Source organism: Macaca mulatta, chromosome 13 (genome assembly GCF_049350105.2).
Source record: "Macaca mulatta isolate MMU2019108-1 chromosome 13, T2T-MMU8v2.0, whole genome shotgun sequence".
NCBI lineage: Eukaryota > Metazoa > Chordata > Mammalia > Primates > Cercopithecidae > Macaca > Macaca mulatta.
In genome coordinates, this window is record NC_133418.1 from 112,422,938 (window position 1) to 112,429,600 (window position 6,663).

At 41.5% G+C, this 6,663-nt stretch overlaps 1 non-coding gene across 1 annotated transcript; it reads left to right on the forward strand.

The window, feature by feature from the left end:
- Positions 1-5,766: 5,766 nt before the first annotated feature.
- Positions 5,767-5,870, forward strand: LOC114672084 (U6 spliceosomal RNA). The gene has a single exon (XR_003722274.1). It is a non-coding gene; the product is annotated as a U6 spliceosomal RNA (small nuclear RNA).
- The last annotated feature ends 793 nt before the right edge of the window (positions 5,871-6,663 follow it).

Here is a 6,663-nt window from a genome sequence, read left to right on the forward strand (position 1 = left end):
TAAATTTCTTTATTATTATTATTGCTGCTGTTGTCATACGATGTATGTTCTCAGCACAATCTGGGTTTTCATTAACCCAGTACAGTGGTTCCACACTCTGCCAATTGCCAACTCAGAGGACGTTCTAAGCCACATGGCTATTAACTCATGTCTCTTTCATTGTGTATTTTTCTGGCTAAGTTTTTGGACCTAAAAACAGTTTTGCTCTAACATTTGTTTTGAAACTCTGCATTTCTTTCAGCGTAATCAGTATATTAGGAAACAGTTTGAGCACAATGTAAACATATCTTTGCAATGCATTATTTCATCTGCTAGAAATGGCATACGGCTGACCCGGGGTTCCTAGGAATATGCAAAACACACACACCTCCATGCATCTACCCGCTACCGCAGATCACTGCATGTGTTATGAGCCACACCCATTCACATCTGGTTTTAGAACTTTCTCTTTGATTTCTGATCAACCCCAGTCCCCACTTCACAGGGACTCCCAAGCTGCCCCCTGCTGGCACCCACTTCCACAAGCAAACTCCAGTCTGCAAGGAAAATGCCATGTTTATTCTGGTATTTAAGTACATCTTAACCGTTTAACACGTGCACAATTCCACTACTGTTTTTATTAGATACCTTTCTTTGTGATTGTGTGTCATTGGTCAAGTTTTTAGTGTTATAACCCCATTTTTTCCCTGAGTCTGGTGTTTTTTCTGGCATACTTTCCCACAGTGCTGTAATTTATAGGAACACATATGTTGTGTTAGAGCAGACCTTACGTAGAGGACTTTGTGTTCTCCCCTCACTATTTTATCTTGCTGGACTTGCCATTGAGATTGATCATGCTATTTTTATAATGTTGGATCAAGTGTTCTGAGCAAGTGTGTTATTCTAATTTTACAGGTGAATTATCTGAGGCTTAAGGACAGTAAAGTCTAGCTTAACTCTTCATAAGTGAGTGGTACAATAAGAATGAGAATTACCTTGTGTTTCTTGATCCAGGGAAGCAGCATGTTGCTGTATAAAGAGGGTGGTCTTTGGACGGGACACATCTGGATTTGAATTTCGGCTTCACAAAATCTTTCGATGTGAGTGCCTTCATTAAACTGCCCAGATCTCCAAACCTTATTCTCCTCGAGTATAAACATCAGGAAGTTGACATTCACTTTTGAGACGTACTCTGGAAATTAAGCCACAAAATGTAAGGAAAATGTGAATCTAATGCCTTGGGCAAGGCAGACTTATTTGCTTTTTCCTCTTTCCTTTGTATAATAATACCAGATTGTATAATTCAGGGTTATCCAGAAAAACGGAACCAATAGAAGATACATAAGTATGTGTGTGTGTATATATGTGTGTATATATATGTGCGTGTGTGTATATGTGTGTGTATGTGTATATATGTATGTATACCCACATTTATTTTATATATATGTGTGTGTATATATATGTATATATACACACAGACATGTCATATTTATAATGGGAATTGGTTCACACAATTCTGAAGGCCAAGAAGTCCCACCATCTGCCATCTGCAAGCTGGAGAACCAAGAAAGCTGGTGATGTAATCTGGTTGAAATAAGAAGGCCGAGAACCAGAAGTGCCAATGTCTGAGGATGGGAAGAGATGAATGTCCCAACTCACACACAGTGAATTGACCCTTCTTCTGCCTTTTTCTTCTATTAAGGTCCTCAACACATTAGATGGTACCAACCTATGTTGGTAAGAGTGGGTCTTCTTCACTCAGTCCACTGATTCAAATGCTGACCTCTTTTGGAAATACCCTCATAGACACACCCAGCAATAATGTTTTACCTGCCCAGCTATCTGGGCAGTTCTTAGCCCAGTCAAGTTGACACATTAAAATTAACCATCACACAGGTAAATCTTATTAGGCACTTATTTTAACTTAAGTGCCTAGTAGCTTATTGGGCACTGAAGAAGCTGTTCTAAGCACTTTTGTGTATTAACTAATTTAATCTTGATAACAACCCTATTCAGCGGATTTCATTAGTATTCATTTTTCACAGATGGGTGAATGTGTGCACAGAAAGGTCAGGAGATTTGCTTAAGGTCAAGTAGCTAGTGTGCCAGTTATTAAGTTACGGACTCTCAGCTCTAAACCCACCCTTCTGTATGCTGCTTTGTGGAGTTGGGGCCGAGATTCAGAAAAGCACATTTTGGCCTTGCCAACTGGATTCCCATTATGCTCTACAAGGCTGAAGGGACGTGCCCCTTCCTGTTTGTTGCTTGCCTCACTTTCTGTGCACTTGCTATTCCCCCAGTAACACTTGTTCTCCCTGCCAAGAGCAATTTTTTCCAGTTGCAGTAGTTGAACCCACTTTACAGTTTTTTCACCACTTGCAGGACAAGCTCAAATGTGTGCCCCCAAAGCACAACACCAGCCAGCCAGCCGTCTTCTCGGAGGTCTGTTTTTGTTCCAAGGGGCCCTCTACTAAGGTTCAAAGATTTAACCACCTCACACTCATTTTGTTCCCTCAGTCGTAGGGCCTGTCATGTGTCCTGCAGTTGCTACCTCTGTGATACCTTTGAGATTTCTTCTTACACTTTCAGTTACCTAATTAACAACTTTATACCTCTTTAACAATAATTCCTATTAAATTCTCTCTGATGACTGAAATAATCTGTGTGCTCTGCATCTTGGCGGCCCCCTGACCAATGCATCTGGTAAGAGGCAAAAACAGAACACTATACCAGCAGCTGTGTACAGGGGTAGACCACTATGATATACAGCCTCTCAGATATTATTACATAATTACAGATCCATACAAAGCAGCTATTATCTTTGTGTGTCTGTTTGATTGATTTTGTTGAAACAGAGTCTCACTCTACCACCCTGGCTGTAGTGGAGTGGCAAGATCATGGCTGTCTGCAGCCTTGACCCCCCAGGATCGGGTAATCCTCTCACCTCAGCCTCTCAAGTAGCTAAGACTACAGGTATGTGCCACCATGCCCAGTTAATTGCAGTAGTTATTATCTTTAGTACAAACCGGCTTATGACATAGCTGGCCAATGTTATACTGTCAGCTCTGATGTTCTAGAGTTACAAGAAGCTAAGTACTTCAGTCAACCTTCCATGGGACCTGACTGCTAGGGACCAGTGGAAACTGATCGCTAGCCTCTTCTTGTGGCCCACTGACCACCATATGAAAGAGAAAAGAGGCAAGGAAGGCTAATAGACAGAAGATGTCCATATTTGACCCACTGAAGTTTTCTCTGGAATTCTGCACTTCCACATAGAGTAAAGGACAAAGTATTCTCCCTGGAATCTGCTAGTCCGTAGCCTTCTAGAATGTCTGAGTTGGAAGGGACCCCAGAAAGCACTCAATTCAAGACTTCCGTTTTAAAAATGAGTACATTGAGGCCCAAAGAAAAGAGCTAGCCCCAAATCACACAGTGAGTTAGTGCTGGTGCCCAGACCAGAACACAGGTCTCCTGATCCCTGATCTTCCCATGGGTAAGCTTCTCTGCTTTTCCTACAGACCATGGTCACTTCTCTGAAATCTGATCTCTGCAGCTGAGAATTCCCTTGCTTCTCCCTCATTCCTGTTCCTAGAAACCTGGAGAAATGGGAGTAGGAGAGGTTTTCTCCTCTGGTCTCATTCTTTATGGCTTCCACCTCCTCTCAGGGCTGCAAGGTAACGAGGATGAAGCGAGTGAGTGAGCCTGGAAAGTGCAGGGTGAGATCCCGTCTTTACTTACAATACTGGTACTTTCTTCACCATGGATATTTTTACAAAAATTCTGATTTTTAAAATACTGGACTAAAATATTATTTATCAGGATCACTGAGTGTTTTGGTGCCTTTTTATATTTTGCTCCCATGGTGAGTGCCTTTCTGGTCACATCCTTGACCTGTCCCACCCTCCTTTCCTGCCCTCCAACTACATCCCCAGTCAGGTCAGGTTTTACCACTTTGTAATCATTTTCTGATGCATGGTCCTCTTTCTGTAATACCGGAAGCATTCCTACTGATAACACAGATGATGAGTAACATGAACAACGATCACCCAGGGCCAGCTGATAGAGATTTAAGATAAAACGGGGGAATTCCTGACTTTGGTGAAAAGGATGCTGTGGTGAAGGGGAGCAGCATAGGCTTTGAAGTCCGAGGCACTGGGGTTTCAGTCCTGATCACACCACTGACCAGCTGTGTGACGAGCAGTGCCTGATTGTGTGTGATCTGAAAGCAGTGGATACCCAGACACAAGCAGAGCCTACTTCCTGTTCCTACAGAAGGCACAATCCAGATGGAGGACATTGTTTATTTCTCTGGGCCTTGTTTTCTGTAACTGAAAGTGAAAATAGCATCATCTCACAGTGAGGATTATTTATGGTTCTTTACATGAAATTGCCTAACATGATTTTAACACCCAGTTAAAATGTGCCTCCGCACAAGTGAATAACAATCTTCACTGGAAAATTCTTGTTGACGGGAGTCATCGTCATGAATAGTTACTCTTTCACTATTTAGATCCATCTTCATATAGCTACTTATCCTAACTGAAGAAGACCCAGAAAAAATAATTATTGAAAACTTTTCATTGGATGCCTCAATATTTAAAACAATTAAGGAGGAAAACATATTTATTTCAGCTGCACTCAAAGCCTTCAGATTTTCATCTAGCAATTTTCATTCCAATACCCCTGGTCCTTTGAATTTGCATTTTTACAGCAGAACCTTTGTGCTTCCTCACACCTTTCTACCACTGAACCTAGTCTTCATCCTTTAGTTCAATAATGGCTTTGAGTATGCCTTCTCATAAAGGGGTCAAGAAGGATCTGAGGCCGGGTGCGGTGGCTCATGCCTGTAATTCCAGCACTTTGGGAGGCTAAGGTAGGAGGATCACTTGATTCCAGGAGCTCAAGACCAGCCTGGGTAACATAAAAAGACTCTGTCTTTACATTATAAATTTTATATATATATATATCAGGGCATGGTGGCGTGTGCCTATAGTCCCAACTACTCAGAAGGCTAAGGTGGAAGGATCACCTGAGCCCCTGAGGTTGAAACTGCAGTGAACTATGATCATTCCACTGCACTCAGACTGAGCAATAGAGTGAGATCAAGTCTCAACAAAAGAAGAAGAAGAAGAAGAATGTGAGAGCTATTCGGCACACTGCTGATGTTGTGATTGCAATATTTATCTGAAAATAATGTGGGAGCAACCTCTCCTACACATTGGAGTAGGTAGAATTCTGAGATGACGTCCAATAAGCCATGCCCTTTCATAATTTCCTGTTCCTGAGTGCAGGTGGAAACTGTGATTACTTCTAGCCAACAAAATATGACAAATTGAGGATAGCCACTCCTATGATCATGATATGTCACATAAGACTCCATCATAGCAAGCTGAAATGAGAGATTATCTTCCTGGCCTTGAGTACATAAGTTACTATGTTATGAGAAGGCCTGTGAGAGGGTCAGGTGTCAGGGTGTCACTCTAGGTGGCCTGTAGTTGTTGCAGCAGCCCTGTCTGACAGCCACCAAGAAAGCAAGAACCTCAGTCCTACTGCCACAAGAAACTGAATTCTTCCAACTATATGAACTTGGACAAAAAGACTCTAAGTTCTAGAAGAAATGCAGCTCAGATCGTGCCCTGATTCCAGCTTTCGGAGATCCTGAGCACAGTCCTAGCTAAGCTTTTCTGTACTTCAGACACATGGAAACTAGGAGATAACAGACTTACATTGTTTCAAGGCACTAAGTTTATGGAAATTTGTTACACAGCAATAGAAAATTATTAATAAGTGCTCACTTTGGCAGCACATACACTAAAATTGGAACGATACAGAGATTAGCATGGCCCCTGTGCAAGGATGACACACAAATGCATGAAGCACTCCATATGCTTTTTGCAATCTACCCATCTGACAAAGGTCTAATATCCAGAAATTACAAGACAAACAATTTTACAGGAAAAAACAACCCCATCAAAAAGTGGTCAAAGGATATGAACAAACACTACTCAAAAGAAGATATTTATGTGCCTAACAAACATGAAAAAAAGCTCAACATCATTGATCATCAGAGAAATGCAAATCAAAACCACAATGTGATACCATCTCATGCCAGTCAGAATGGCAATTATTAAAAAGTCAGGAAACAATAGATGCTGGTGAGGCTGTGGAGAAATAGGAATACTTTTACACTTTGGTGAGAATGTAAATTAGTTCAATCCTTCTGGAAGACAGTGTTATGATTCCTCAAGGATCTAGAATCAGAAATACCATTTGACCTAGCAATCCCATTACTGTGTATGTACCCAAAGAAATATAAATCATTCTACTCTGAAGACACATGCACATGTATGTTTATTGCAGCACTATTTACAATAGCAAAGACATGGACTCAACCCAAATGTCCATCAATAATAGACTGGATAAAGAAAATGTGGTACATATACACCGTAGAATACTATGCAACCATAGAAAGGAGTGAGATCATGTCCTTTGCAGGGACACAGATGAAGCTGGAAGCCATCATCCTCAGCAAACTAATACAGGAACAGAAAACCAAACACTGCATGTTCTCACTCATAAGTGGGAATTGAACAATGAGAATACATGGACACAGAGAGGGGAACAACACATACCAGGGCCTGCTGGGGGGTGGAGGTGAGGAGAAGGAACTTAGAGGCTGGGTCA